This window comes from Schistocerca serialis, chromosome 1 (genome assembly GCF_023864345.2).
Source record: "Schistocerca serialis cubense isolate TAMUIC-IGC-003099 chromosome 1, iqSchSeri2.2, whole genome shotgun sequence".
Lineage (NCBI taxonomy): Eukaryota > Metazoa > Arthropoda > Insecta > Orthoptera > Acrididae > Schistocerca > Schistocerca serialis.
Genome location: NC_064638.1, coordinates 386,368,670 through 386,384,838, shown reverse-complemented (window position 1 = coordinate 386,384,838; position 16,169 = coordinate 386,368,670). Strand labels below are relative to the sequence as shown.

Genomic DNA, 16,169 nt, shown 5'->3' with positions numbered 1-16,169 from the left:
AAACCATAGTGCCTACGTCATCGCCACTATCCAAACTACGTGTGCAGGTGAAGTACTCGTATCAATAGTAAATATTCGAATCTGTAACTTCATAAAAATGTTCAAAAATGAGCAATGATCAAGACAACATTTTTACGCATAGCGCAGTCAATTTTCCATCGGAACACATGCTGTACGCACGGTGTAACCTTTTGCAGGTAATGCTAGGAGTGTAAGCTCTCGACGCTGCCTGCTTTAAGCGTTGCTGCAAGGGGAGGAGAGGTACAAAGCAAACAAGAGCCACCTCACTCCCGCAGCGCAGGCAGCACTCAGGAGTCAGTTTGTACTCACAGTGCCTGCTGCAATGCTGGGTCGTGTTTAGTAGCAACCGATGGAATTATTCCATACCGTCACGAAGTCATTCCGCTTCCACCCATGACTTCGCTCCCACAAAAGGGTGAAGTTATACTGCGGGTATAGCAGAGTCAGTGCAGTGAATAATCATTGTCTATGTCACCCAGAGTCACCACGGCGTTCGGGATGTTGGTGGATTGCATGTAAGTTAGCTCCGGAGCGATACAGTATAAAAATACGACAGAAGAAGTCTTTTTTATTGCTTTATGGCGCTTATTTAAAGCATGTAGCATTGCGAAACCAAGTCTGCGGGCTACACAATATACACTCCTGGAAATGGAAAAAAGAACACATTGACACCGGTGTGTCAGACCCACCATACTTGCTCCGGACACTGCGAGAGGGCTGTACAAGCAATGATCACACGCACGGCACAGCGGACACACCAGGAACCGCGGTGTTGGCCGTCGAATGGCGCTAGCTGCGCAGCATTTGTGCACCGCCGCCGTCAGTGTCAGCCAGTTTGCCGTGGCATACGGAGCTCCATCGCAGTCTTTAACACTGGTAGCATGCCGCGACAGCGTGGACGTGAACCGTATGTGCAGTTGAAGGACTTTGAGCGAGGGCGTATAGTGGGCATGCGGGAGGCCGGGTGGACGTACCGCCGAATTGCTCAACACGTGGGGCGTGAGGTCTCCACAGTACATCGATGTTGTCGCCAGTGGTCGGCGGAAGGTGTGCTCCTGGGGTATCGGCGAGGACCATTCGCAACCGTCTCCATGAAGCTGGGCTACGGTCCCGCACGCCGTTAGGCCGTCTTCCGCTCACGCCCCAACATCGTGCAGCCCGCCTCCAGTGGTGTCGCGACAAGCGTGAATGGAGGGACGAATGGAGACGTGTCGTCTTCAGCGATGAGAGTCACTTCTGCCTTGGTGCCAATGATGGTCGTATGCGTGTTTGGCGCCGTGCAGGTGAGCGCCACAATCAGGACTGCATACGACCGAGGCACACAGGGCCAACACCCGGCATCATGGTGTGGGGAGCGATCTCCTACACTGGCCGTACACCACTGGTGATCGTCGAGGGGACACTGAATAGTGCACGGTACATCCAAACCGTCATCGAACCCATCGTTCTACCATTCCTAGACCGGCAAGGGAACTTGCTGTTCCAACAGGACAATGCACGTCCGCATGTATCCCGTGCCACCCAACGTGCTCTAGAAGGTGTAAGTCAACTACCCTGGCCAGCAAGATCTCTGGATCTGTCCCCCATTGAGCATGTTTGGGACTGGATGAAGCGTCGTCTCACGCGGTCTGCACGTCCAGCACGAACGCTGGTCCAACTGAGGCGCCAGGTGGAAATGGCATGGCAAGCCGTTCCACAGGACTAAATCCAGCATCTCTACGATCGTCTCCATGGGAGAATAGCAGCCTGCATTGCTGCGAAAGGTGGATATACACTGTACTAGTGCCGACATTGTGCATGCTCTGTTGCCTGTGTCTATGTGCCTGTGGTTCTGTCAGTGTGATCATGTGATGTATCTGACCCCAGGAATGTGTCAATAAAGTTTCCCCTTCCTGGGACAATGAATTCACGGTGTTCTTATTTCAATTTCCAGGAGTGTATTACAATTTAGTCACGATGTATGGGACACCACTGTGCTTTCGTCATACAAATGTTTCAGAGAAAAAATAAGCTGAATCCTGTAGCGCGAATTCTGATGCAAATGTTTCGATTTGACATTGCTTTGGAATGTTGTGCCTCTTGGTGCCGTGAGTCGTTTGGGCGTCTCTCCACACTTCATCCATTGTAATGGAACTGGGCATCTTGCCGTCTTGATTTGGACGTAAAAATTTAGTTTATGAATGTTACTAATGGTTGACAAAAATTTATCATGTCCACTGTAGCCGGCCGGTGTGGCCGAGCGGTTCTAGGCGCTTCAGTGTGGAACCGCGCGACCGCTAAGGTCGCAGGTTCGAATCCTGCTTCGGGCATAGAAGTGTGTGATGTCCTTAGGTTAGTAAGGTTTAAGTAGTTCTAAGTTCTATGGAACTGATTACCTCAGATGTTAAGTCCCATAGTGCTCAGAGCCATTTTTTGTCCACTGTAGTCGTATGTCTGTTATTTCAGAGCGTTATAACACTCTTTTGTTACTTTCATTTATTTAGACACACAGCCAAAGTTATGCTGATACAATTTGAATATTCCAATAACCTATTTCTTTTTGCATTTGTTTAATGACTCGTCTTTGAGAATTTGTATTATTAAAATACTAACTGCTACCTGTCGCTGCCCTCGTATATCAGTAGTTTTGCTATGATGAGTATATGGTGACTCAAGAAGCAATGACTTCAACAGGCCTCACGTGTCTGTCCCCCGCTCTCCCCCTTGCCAAGCACTGCGATCATGTGATACGTCAGCGTGTGCTGCGTCAGTGCCGAGCAGTGCAAACAGACGAACATGCGCAGGAGCATACAAGTTCGCACCGTGCTACTGAAAGAGCTATATAGTATCATACAACGCCTACATTATACAACAAATAGTGTGGAACTATGAATTAAACACACTGATGACTGCTTAGGCATTGTATTCATTACTCTGAATCGTATCAGTTGCACATATCAACCACTAAACGCATTTTCACAATTACGATAAAGATCTAAAGTCAAATAGTAAATAGCTTTAACAGAGGTTAAATATTTTCCGCTAATTCGCGTAATGTTCTTCACATCATTAAGTGTCTTGTACTACATACTTTCTAAAGGAGCCTACGTTCTTCCTCAGCATTTAGGCCATGTCCATACCAAATTTCATCGAAATCAGTTCATAGGGTTAATCGTGAAACTGTAAGAGAGCTACTTTCACATCTGCATAATGTTAGTGGTGATAAAACTTTCAGTTAAGATAGCTTTTCTTTCCGTGGTCTGCTTTTGATGAAACGAAGCCTCTACGGTGCCCCAAGTTGTGTTCATGTTACCTATGTAAACTCCAAGAAACATATTAGAGAGACAAACATACATATACGAAAACATTAAATCACAATATCTATTTTCCATAATCTGACATTGATGAACAAAGCCCCAAACTACGCTCAAGTTACCTGTGAATACACCTGAAAATTCGTCTAGTACTTTTGGAAATTAGCAAGTACAAAGACAAGCAGACAGACAAGACAGTTTTAGACATTTACTATTACTATAGATGATGCGCTCACCATCGTCAGTTTTTCACGTTTTTATGAACTTGTTGTCTTGTTCATTTGATATAAAGAAATATTACCACTATTATTTTTGTATATTTTCAAAGCTGTTAAGACTAATAATTGTCATTATAACAAGAGAATAAAAATTTGATTAACATCATTATCTTCACATGGAAATGTTGGCAAAGTCAAAATAACAAAATTAATTTGAAATTAAATTTATATCAAAATTACCTGACTTTGAATGCATAAATATATAATTAAGCACAATACGTGAGAAACTGTAAAAGAAATGTTTAAAGCTAAGAAATATTGAAACACCCAAATACTCAAAAGCGCCACCAATTAGGTACACTACCTGAGCATGTACAATGTAGCACTTGTTTCTAAACAATGTATGAGAAGGACATGTATGTATTTCACTCAAATTTTGTATCACCTTCTGATATCGCCGAGGTTAGCAGCGGTGTGTCAATATGGACGAAATGATAATCAGAAAAAAATCCTAGATTAGCTAAAAGAAACAATATTAACAATTCATTTATGAATGTAGTTATTTCTGCAAAAACTCGTATCATGACAGGAAATAATCATACCATTTAAAAACAAAATGTTCAGTGAACTTGTGGTCCATTTAGATGAGTCTTCAGGCTTCTCAGAATCATGCAGGACAAAAGCGTTATTATGCTGGTGGCATGTGAAGTTATTAAATCCTCTGCCATTATTTTTATGGAAGAAAAGATAAATTGTTGAAATGGCGATGTATGAGGACTGCTGCACACTCTAGGAAAATCAAAGATCTTCACTGGAAATCGAATCATGAATCTATGCACCAGTCTCTACCAACAGCAAACACCAGGCCACAATCCTTGTCGCAAAAAAGACTTAATTTGGATATTGTACAAAGGAAGTTACGAGTTTTTCCTTCATAGCCATCGACAGATACGGTAAAAGATCGGATTATGAAGCTTGAAGAAACTCGAAAATAAACTGACACAATGGCCGGGAAGTGTGATTATCGAAGCTGTTTGTCATTTTGTGTCGCTAAGTGTGACAAATACCATTTATAAACAATTATCTCAGTTTTATCGCATCACAGAGAGTTCACGTAATTTCCCTTTTCCATGTAAACTTTCTTTCCTACAAGCTGCAGATCGCAAAATAACTGAAGGATAACGATCACCTGGTAGTATGCCAATACTGTTGGTGTCCATGTGCTCTCTGACGAATGTGACAGGTCTTGTCTTGTTCACTGCTGGGCGCCAGTCCAGTAAAATGGACTGGCGTTATCCACTGTTTAGGCTAACTTGAAGCCCTCTCGAGTGCCATGACCAAGTCGAGAGCTATGTTTAAAATAATTTTAAATAAACACTCCCATATCTCTTGAAAATTATATGACGTATTCAGTTAACTGAGAGCTGCAGCAAACCAGTCTCAGGACTGAAGACCACAACAACAACATTCAGTTAACTAGCAGAGAAGCTACAGCTGGTCTCAGCGTGCAGGGTATGACCGTGAGGCGCTTATTACATGTGAAACAAGACTTACATTTACACTAAGACAGATACAAGTCTAGCTCACAAAACACTTGCCCGACCAATACTGTACCATTGCTGTTCAGCACCAGGTACGACATATACAGGAAGCAGCACCTGAGAAACTGTAGGAACAGAAGATAATCGTTGCTAAAGTGGATGGAACTAAAAAGCTTTAACGAAGACTGAAGGCTTGTAAGGTTACACTAGTTGTGATCGACAACCATGAGCCTAGACTCTGGAAACTTCAAGTGGAGGTGCAGACTGATGCTGCTGAATGGCCAGTCAAAGGTAGGGCTCTTGGGCGCCCAGGCAGGTAGAAAAATGCCACAGATAGTGGGGCTGCGCGCTTTCAGTGTTTATTGACAATGCTAGTTTGCCAAACATTCAATATACTGAAGCGACCTCGCACTGTCAATAACATCGACAAAAATTGTCAATTGACAAAGTGATTTTACAAGGTTAAGATGTCGATGCTATAGTTTGCAAGCAACAGCAAACAACGAAAAAGAGCAAATGGATCTGACGAGAATGGTTAAAAAAAGGAGCCACTGGTCACATATTAATTTACTGACTGAAATCAGAATCACAGGCCTGAAAGATTTTATGTATTATTTTCCAAGGAGTTCTGCGTGTTGCGATATGTTATTAGTGTTGATATAACATAAAATAGAGACGTAAAATACGTAAATTAGAGAGGCAATCGCATTCCACAAGAGATTAGGAGTAAGTTAGCGATGTCTGGCGACAGACAGGTCATTCTAACGCTCGAAGTTTCATTCTGTAATATCAGCAAATATGGAAACCTAAGAAACAGTTATATCTGACTGGCAAGGATCTGTTCAGGAAAATAGCATCAAACATTTTTTCACACTTTGTAATAATTTGGTGAAACTGACACAAATTTCCCAGACCACTTACTAGCCATTGCAAATATATGACGTAGTTCTCGAAATGGGAACGTTTTTCAAAACTGCTATGCAACACAACAAGCTATATTATATTTTCAAATTAATAAAGTAAGCAATGTCGTAGAGAATCCTCTGTTAACCATCCTAAAGTGGCATATACAATTATTTATGTTGAATATGTCTATTAAAATTGTTTTGTGTTAAAAGACTGCTTAAAATTTAATTTAAGTTGTACTATACACAATGGCGAATTGAAAAAAGAAACATAATGACATAATAAATATATTACATTTATATTTAATTATATTTTAAAAGAATAAATGTCAGTCTTACATATTCATTAAATGTTTGAGGAACAATATATGCCAATAAAGTGATTATATCTATGTTTCTTTCTTGTATTATCATACTTAAAGCAATATGAACTGCTTCAAATAAATGGTCTATGTGATCATCTTTAATTTTATTTAAATTTTCTAGGTATGTTATCTGATATTTCATTTTGTAATCTCCATGTTTTTGAATTGATGGTACCACGTCATAAGTAATCCATCATTTACATTTTTTGATACTTCAATTTTGAGTTTAAAATTAAACAATATAATACAAATTCATTAACATATAACGAAATTTTTCATTATGAAATGTATTATGAATGTTGCGTAATAGATATTTCGCGTGTAGTGCAATTGCGATACAGGCAATGGTCAATTGTGGAAACTAAGCCACTGAATATTAAAACTAATGTTATTAAGGAATACACCCATTGACTACACAAAATAAGAGGGCACGTACATTCGAGAGTTAGTGGTTCAAAGTAAAAATTAAGACAATAAAGTAAATGGGTCATAAGTATAGTTATGTTGGTACACACTGTACTGTTTCTCCTGGGTGGTCTTGTGTTTAAAAAAAATGTAAAGTAAATATTATGATAAATTTTATAAAGAACCGACAAGTTATGCCAAGGAGAAGAGATAGAACTACAATGGATATGTTATTTCATGGACTCTTGCACTTCTATGCATGAACTATCTTTCCTTTATCATTCACTTATCTTCGGACCTAAGAGGATGTTCTTGTGTAAAGCTTATCTTGCTGTACCAGCTAATAATGTAAGTTGTACTTAAAACCAAAAAAATATAATGGTTATTTTGTCAAAGGAATTTGTGTATGCAGTCAATCAATTTGTAATTTGATACCTCGATTGTCCTAAGTAGATATGAGCCTTAACAAAGAATTTTTATTGTTAGGTGCTATCTTAGAAAGTCTTTAACATTTTTCTTTTAGCTCATCTACGAGTTGTGCCATCGGTTAGGTCAATTACCTTTCTTTCAGATCATACGAGCCTGGCAGCTGCTGATAATAATTTAACAATTTTTACTTACAGCTTTTCTTTATATAACGAGACAACATGCCAGACAGAAAAGGTGTGGTCACAGGATTCCAGTTCCATTATAGGATTTCATTTGTAGATGCTACTCTTGTTATTTTATATTTGGAAATCGAGACAAAACCACGATATTAAGTTACATATTGCAGTAGTTGACATCGAAGAGACTTGTAAAATATTCTCTGGTGCAATAAGCAGACGACTTCTCATGATACTGGAAGTATATCTGTGGTGTTGGGTAAAGAAGGAAAGGACAATTAATCATTGTCAATTATGTAACTACCCTGAGAACAGAGCTAGTTTATTAATTACTGATCTGTGTCAGGCTAACATAAATGATAATGTACTATTAAGAACATTCTTGTGAGGCATTTGCAGAAAAGCGTTTTCAATTGCTACTATTGAGTCATTAAGAATATGATTACATTGGCAGGATGTTGGTACATGTAACTGTTTTTATATTTTTACATTACAACACTGAAATGTATATGAACATGTGATCAGGATAGAGGCACATAAATTCTAACTACTATCATCCCCTGTGGCCTACACAGAAAGAATTGTGGAAAAATGCATTTATTAATCTACAAAAGAATATAATTGGACTTCATATTTAACTGAAAAGAAAGATCGCAGGATCTGAATGTCATGGCAAATATGACATAAATATTGAAACAAATACTGGTGGCCATGAAGGGAAAGAGATGAACACATTCATATACATCTATTGTTGAGTTGAGCTTTCATGAGGATCATTGCCTCCATATAGATTCTCCACACTAAATTAAAATAATAATAATCTTCCAGAGTTACAGGTGCTGGGATCCATAGCATAAAAAATAAGAAAGTCACTTTGTTTCAGCAGTTGCTTTCATTATTGAGCACAATTTTACTAGTCATTACACAGCATGTCTTATCACCAGGACATGAGAACAACAAAAGGTCACTATTACTAAAACTAATAAGCAAAGAGCATAAATCTTCTTTTGTCTGTCAGTATTAAATATTTTTCACATTAATCTTTGGTATGAGATCGAATGATTATCTATACATTTAACAATAACAAAAAATTATTAATTTTCCTTACACAAAGGAACATTATTTTCATCAATAATCATCAATGGTCGCTTATTGTTATAAGTATCCTTCTTGTTAATGAGATCAGTGACTGAAACCATTTATTATCAAACCTTTTTGTTAAATTTTTATATTTATTAATAAAAATTATATTTAAACCAGATGCCAACGAAGATTTGGTAATAAACAATGTCGATGCTTGGTTTTAGATTAATTTTATAATCTTTTAAGTGTAATAAAATGAAGGTATTTCTACTTTTGTTGCTTATAATATCAGTGTCTGCTGAAGGGAATAAAGCTGTAAAATTTTTGTTTCATTTTGGTTACTTAAACATTCATGATGATACAAAACTTACTCAAATGAGTGATGATATATTCACAGAGGCTTTAATGTTATTTCAGTACAAATACAATCTTGAAACAACCGGTGAGTTAAGTGAGGAAACTTTCGAGTTTATGACTCAGGTGCTGTTTAAGAGATTCATTTGGTCATTATAGAACTAGCATATATTAATGGAATAAAAAGCATAAAATGTAGCTCCAGAAAGGAGCAACTAAACTGTATTAGAAATAATAGAAAAAGTATTTCATTTAAGGGAAGAATATATTGATATCAGATTTCTTCTTGATAACAATAAGGCAGATATTTTAATTTTAAATAAAAGGCGATTATATAAAAATGAAATATATGCTCATCGTTGTCCAAAGGATCTAGATGGGAAAGTAAATGTGTTAGATTCTGCATTTTTTCCAAATATGAATAACAATCCAGTAGAAATACATGTGGGTGACGATGAGTTGTGGTACTTAGAAATTGACAATAATACACTGAAACATAAGACAGATTTATCTCAAGTTACTAAAATTAGTCAATTATTAGGTTTAGATCATTCAGATGTTTATGAATCAGTAGTGAATCTATACTACAATGTGCACATTTAGAATTTAGAATTTTTGAAAAAGACATCAATGGTATTTGAAATATGTATTGTAAAAAAACACAACTGACTATACCAAAACATAAAATATAAAATTGTACTACTGGACAATATAAATGAATCAGTTGAAGCACTATGTGAAATTAATAAATTGGTCAATTATTAATTGTAAATGAAATTTTATTTACTTTTTGCAAGAAGTGGGTGTGGGTATGTAGTGATCTGAATACACAGTTAATAAGTAATTAACATCCTTACCACAAGATTTACAAAACATAGATGGATTTTATCAAAGACTAACTAGTGATGTTATTTTATTTGTTGATAATATGATATTTATGATAAATTTAGAATTAAACTCAGAATATCCAAAGTCAATAACTAGTATAGGATTATGTATTATTTTTAAAATCGTGCAGAAACTTCATATGTAGAGTCAGATGACTTGTCAATCGTGCAAGAAACTTCATATGTAGAGTTAGATGACTTGTCATCTTAAAAATACATGAAGAGGAATTATAAGTAGACAATTTCCAAGTTTACTTACAGGATTAAATTCTGCACTAAGATATGATAATGAACTATTGTGTTTTTTGGAGGATAATACTTTTTATGAATATAATGAATTCACTAAAGAATTAGTTAATGGCAGTACAACTGATTTATCTTTATTTGGTATTGATTGTAATAAATCAGCAGAATTAGTTCCTAAGACAAGAAAGATATTGAAAGATACAGTACAAAAATTAGAAATTTTTTAAAAATCCAATAATTTTTTATAGAAATGGAAGCTCTTAAATCAAACTGCATAAATACTGTAACACCGAGAAGTCAACTGATAATATTGCTTCAAAAAAATACACAAATGTGGTTATAGAATGGTGCGCAGACAATGTGTAAATTAATATCATGTAAAAGTGTACAACAGAAAACGAATTCCTTGTGTTTGCAGAAAAAATATTTCTCCATATTATTATAAAAGTCATTTACAGCTAGTTCCTAGTGAAGAAAATTCGTAAATATTATCATCAAAGAATAACAATGAAAAACATGAAATTGATACATCTACAATGAAACGTAGTTTGTCAAGAAATTAAAGATTTAAGTTATTTTTACTGAAAACCATCACATAAAGATAACCATAATAATAAATATAAAAAATACTTAACTTTCAAATACCTATTAAAAAAATCTTTCTGGTCGAATTTTTAAATCTTAGTTTTTTATAAACGAAATAAATTTTGTTTTCAATAAATAGAAAACTAAAATAGCAAAATCAACAGTGATTATTGTGGAAAAAATAAATTAAGAGGTGATAGCAAATTAAAGAAATCTGATTTGATCACATTTATTGAGAGACATCAGGTCACAGACTTAAGTCTGCTTCAGCTGATGCAACATGGAACTCTTTGGAAATGGTTGCCTCGTTTTGATGATGAGATTGTTGAAACTAAAGAAGATAAATCATTGAAAAAATATTTACATTTCCTACCAATGTCTTTGAAAAAGAAAAGAAAAAACAGAAAAATAGTTAATGATGGTCCTATTGATGAAGCATTTGCCAGCACATAACAAACTACAAATTTTGTAAAGAATATAAACTCAACTAAACTTAAGCATTTCTTAACTGCAGATATGCCGAAAGTTATGAAAATTGTAAAAGGTAGTCTAAGAATACCTCATGGATTGAAAGCAAATTTTAAACTTTTTTGTGAGTAGAAAAGGTAGGCACTTTAAAATATTATGGAATATATTCCCAGACAGTAAATTATAGAATCACACTTGAAAGATAGTTAACTAAAATATTTAACTATGGTAAGCAAGATATTTTTACAAGAATGGGTGATTTTCAGGCTGCTGTATCAGGATGGATATTAAATAGAATTATTGGTTTACAGCTAGGATGTAACTGATGCGTTTCACTGAGAGGATCTTGTTACACTGAGCTACGAGATAAAATTAAAATAAAATAGCATGTATTAATGAAAAAATCAAAAATATTACTATGCTCAATAAAATCTGCATTATGTCATGTAGATAAAAATGCAGTATGAGGTACAAAATATAGAAATATGATGTTTATCTTGATCAGAAGCTTGAAAATTTTCCATTTCCTGTAGTGGTTGATAATATACGAAAAATTGAGACTAAAATTGATATATCTGTCAATGTCTATTTGTCTGACGAAAATTATCAAGTGTATCCATTAAAAGTTATGAATTGTGAGAAGGAGAAACATATAAATCTCCTAATGTCAATAACGGAAGTAATTCAAACTATTATTACATAAAAAATTTATCTTCATTCGTTTTGAGTCAAACTAATAAACATGGAACAGTAAAATTTATTTGTATTTTCTGTTCACTCCATTCAGAAGTAAAGAAAAATTAAATAATCAAACTGTTTAGTTAAGAAACCATCAAAAGGAGAAATGCCAGAGAAAGGTTCATATGTACATTTTAAAAATCATCAACACACATGAAAAGGGCCATTTGTTATTCATGCTGATTTTGAAAACTGTTAACTGTCAAACAAATCTAGAAAATTCGTTCACAATGAAATATCAAAAGCATGAACCAAGTGTATTCTGTTATTACATCAAATACATTACTGGACATTATAAAGATCTAGTTAGATACAGAGGATCAAAACATCATAAAAAATTTATTGAATGTATAAAACAAGAAGTAGAAGATATTAGAAGAATTTTTTCTGAAATTTAACAAATGAAATCACTAACGCCTGAAGACTAATCATGATATGCAGGATAAAAGAATTTTACACTGTGTAAATGCTTTTATAACAGAAAAATAAAAAGGTTCGCCATCATGATCATTTAACTGGAACATTTATTAATCTGTTATGAAATAATTATCATTTAAAATTGACACAAGCAAGGTTTGTAACAATTTGTTTACGTAACCTCCCAAGGAATTTCACTTGCGGTCTAGAATAATATCTCTGATTAGTAAGCAAAACTTTCTCAGTCCTCGGTTCCTAAACCGCCACTGCTTAAGCTTTGATTAATAATCAGCATTGGCTGCTGAAGACTTCTGGCACAAGAAGTGACCCTCATTCTTTCAATTGCCTTGCCAAAGAGGGCAGAGGAACAGATAGAGGTTCAGGGCACGCTCTTGTCCTAGGAGTGAGAAACTGCCCTAAAGGCAGAATAATCAGTAATAATGAATGGCGTGAGGTTGCAGAAGGCAATGGAAACCACTACATTAAAGGCATGTAACAAGTATCCACAAGACATGTGACCTGTAATTGAAAAAGTGACATGATATCTCCATTGGAAAAATATTAAGCTTCTCCGAGTCGGGCCATTGAATGTCAGAAGCTTTAACTTGGTAGGAAAACTAGAAAATCTGAATAGGGAAATGGGAAGGTTCAGTCTAGATATAGTGGGGGTTATTGAAGTGAAATGGAAAGAAGATAAGGATTTCTTGTCACATGAGAATAGGGTAATATCAACAGCAGTAGAAAATGGAATAACAGGAGTTGGATTCGTTATGAATAGGAAGGCAGGGCACAGGCTGTGTTACTGTCAACGGTTCAGTGATAGAGTTGTTCTTATCAGGATGAACAGCAAACCTACCGAAAACGATAGTTCAAGTATACATACCAATGTTGCAAGCTGAAGATGAAGATATAGAGAAAGTATATGAGGATATTGAAATGATAATACAGTATGTAAAGGGAGATGAAAATCTAATAGTCATAGGAGACTGGAATGCAGTTGTAGGGGAAGGAATGGAAGAAATGGTTACAGAAGAATATGGACTTGGGACAAGGAATGAGAGAAGAGAGAGACTGAGTTCTGCAATAAATTTCAGCTAGTAATAGCAAATACTCTGTTCAAGCATCACAAGATGAGGAGACACACTTGGAAAAGGCAAAGTGATATGAGAAGATTTCAGTCAGATTAGGTCATGGTCACACAGAGATTTCGAAATCAGACACTGGATTGCAAGATATAGCCAGGAGCAGATATGGACTCAGATCACAATATAGTAGTGATGAAGAGTAGGCTGAAGTTTAAGACATTAACCAGGAAGTATCAATATGCAAAGAAGTGGGGTACATCAGTACTAAGGAATGACAATATATGCTTCAAGTTCTCTAAGACCGTAGATACAGCAATAAGGAATAGCTCAGTGGATAGTACAGTTGAAGAGGAATGGACATCTCTGAAAAGGGCCATCACAGAAGTTGGAAAGAAAAACATATGTACAAAGAAGGTAACTGTGAAGAAACCATGGGTAACAGAAGAAATACTTCAGTTGATAGATGAAAGGAGGAAGAACAAAAATGTTCCAGGAAACTCAGGAATGCAGAAACCCAAGTCGCTGAGTAATGAAATAAATAGGAAGTGCAGAGAATCTAAAACGAAATGGCTCCATGAAAAATGTGAAGAAATCGAAAAACAAATGATTGTTGGAAGGACTGACTCAGCCTACAGGAAAGTCAAAAAAACCATTGATACATTAAAAGCAAGGGTGGTAACATTCAGAGTGCAACAGTAATTCCACTGTTAAATGCAGAGGAAGAGCAGATAGGTGAAAAGAGCACATTGAAAGCCTCTATGAGGGAGAAGATTTGTCTGATATGATAGAAGAAGAAACAGGAATCGATTTAGAAGAGACAGGGATCCAATATTAAAATCAGAATTTAAGAGAGCTTTGGAGGACTTAAGATCAAATAAGGGAGAAGGAATAGGTAACATTCCACCAGATTTTTTAAAATCGTTGGCAGATGTGGCAACAAAACCACTATTCACGTTAGTGTGTAGAAGGTGTGAGTCTGGTGACATCCATTTGACTTTCGAAAAATATCATGCACACAATTCCTAAGACCACAAGAGCTGACAAGTGCAAGAATTATCACACAATCAGCTTAACAGCTCAACCATTCAAGTTGCTGAAAGAATAATATACAGAAGAATGGCGAAAAAAATTGTGGATGTGCCAGATGATGATCAGTTTGGCTTTAGAAAAGACAAAGGTAAGGTATGAGACAGGCAATCCTGACATTGCAGTTAATAATGGAAGCAAGACTAAAGAAAAATCAAGAGACATTCATAGGAATTGTCGACCTGGAAAAAGCGTTCGACAATGTAAAATGGTGCAGGATGTTCGAAATTATGAGAAAAATAGGGGTAAGCTAAGGGCAGAGACATGTAATATACAATAGGTACATCAGCCAAGAAGGAATAATAAGAGTGGATGACCAAGAACATGTAATATACAATAGGTACATCAGCCAAGAAGGAATAATAAGAGTGGATGACCAAGAACGAAATGCTCAAATTAAAATGGGGATAAGACAGGGATGTAGTCTTTCACCTCTACTGTTTAATCTGTATGTCGAAAAAGCAATGGTGGAAATAAAAGAAAGGTTCAGGATTGGAATTAAAATTCAAGGTGAAAGGATGTCAATGATACAATTCACTGGTGAAATTGCTATCCTGAGTGAAAGTGAAGAAGAAATACATGATCTGCTGAATGGAATGAACAACCTAATGACTACACAATATGAATTGAGAGTAATTCCAAGAAAGACGAAAATAATGAGAAGTAGCAGAAATGAGAACTGTGAGAAACTTATCACCAGGGCTAATGGTCATGAAGTAAATGGTGTTGAGGAATTGTGCTATCTAGGCAGTAAAATAACGAATGATGGATGGAGCAAGCAGGGCATCAAAAGCAGACTAATTCTTCATTTTCGTGGGCCTTTGTCCCACTTCAAAGCGGAGTCGGCCTTGTTACTATGGATTTGGCGATGCTAGTGTTGGAGTGTGGCTGGATGCCCTTCCTGTCGCCATCCTGTACCCCTTGGGACGGAATTAGTGTACCTCAACTGTCTGCATCTAGTGTAAGCCATGAAACAGTGCAGTAGTTTTAAAATGTCTGCAAGTCGTGTAACTGAGGCGGGATATGGGGATCAGCCCAGAATTCACCAAGTGAGATGTGGAAAACTGCCTAAAAACACATCCAACCTAGCCAGCCCTCGTCGTTAATCCATCAGGCGGATTCGATCCACAGGGTTGGCGTGCCTACCTGAGTCCAGGAAGAAGCGCTTAAGCATCCTTGGCTAATCGGGAATGTCTACCAAAAGCAGACCAGCAATGGCAAAAAGGGCATTTCTGGCAAAGAGAAGTCTACTACTCTCAAACATAGGGCTTAATTTACGGAAGAAATTTCTGATAATGTACGTCTCGAGTACAGCATTGTATGGTAGTGAAACATGGACTGTGGGAAAACTGAAACACAAGAGAATCGAAGAATTTGAGATGTGGTGCTACAGATGAATGTTGTAAATGTAGGTAAGGAATGACGTGTTTCTGTACAGAATCAGAGGGAATATGCAGAAAACACTGAGAGGGAGAAGGGACAGGACGATAGGACATTGGTTAACACATGAGGGAATAACTTCAATGGTACTAGAGGGAGTTGTAGAGGATAAAAACTGTAGAGGAAGATAGAGCTTGGAATACATTCAGCAAATAATTGAGGACATAGGTTGCAAGTGCTACTCTGGATCAAGAAGTTGGCACAGGAGAGAAATTCGTAGTGGGCCACATCAAACCAGTCAGAAGACCCCTGACCCAAAAGCAAAAAAAAAATCTCTCTGGATATGATTCACATCCATTGGCAAAAGAACTTGGTTATAATAAAAAAGAGATAGAGTTAATACCTAATAATTAAGATGTTCAAATGTTCAAATGTGTGTGAAATTCTAAGGGACGAAACTACTGAGGTCATTGGTCCCTAGTCTTAC

General features: G+C 36.5%; 1 protein-coding gene across 1 annotated transcript in view; it reads right to left on the bottom strand.

The window, feature by feature from the left end:
- LOC126474973 (spaetzle-processing enzyme-like) overlaps nucleotides 1-16,169 on the bottom strand; it is a 105,535-nt gene that overhangs the window by 15,395 nt on the left and 73,971 nt on the right. The window lies entirely within an intron of this gene.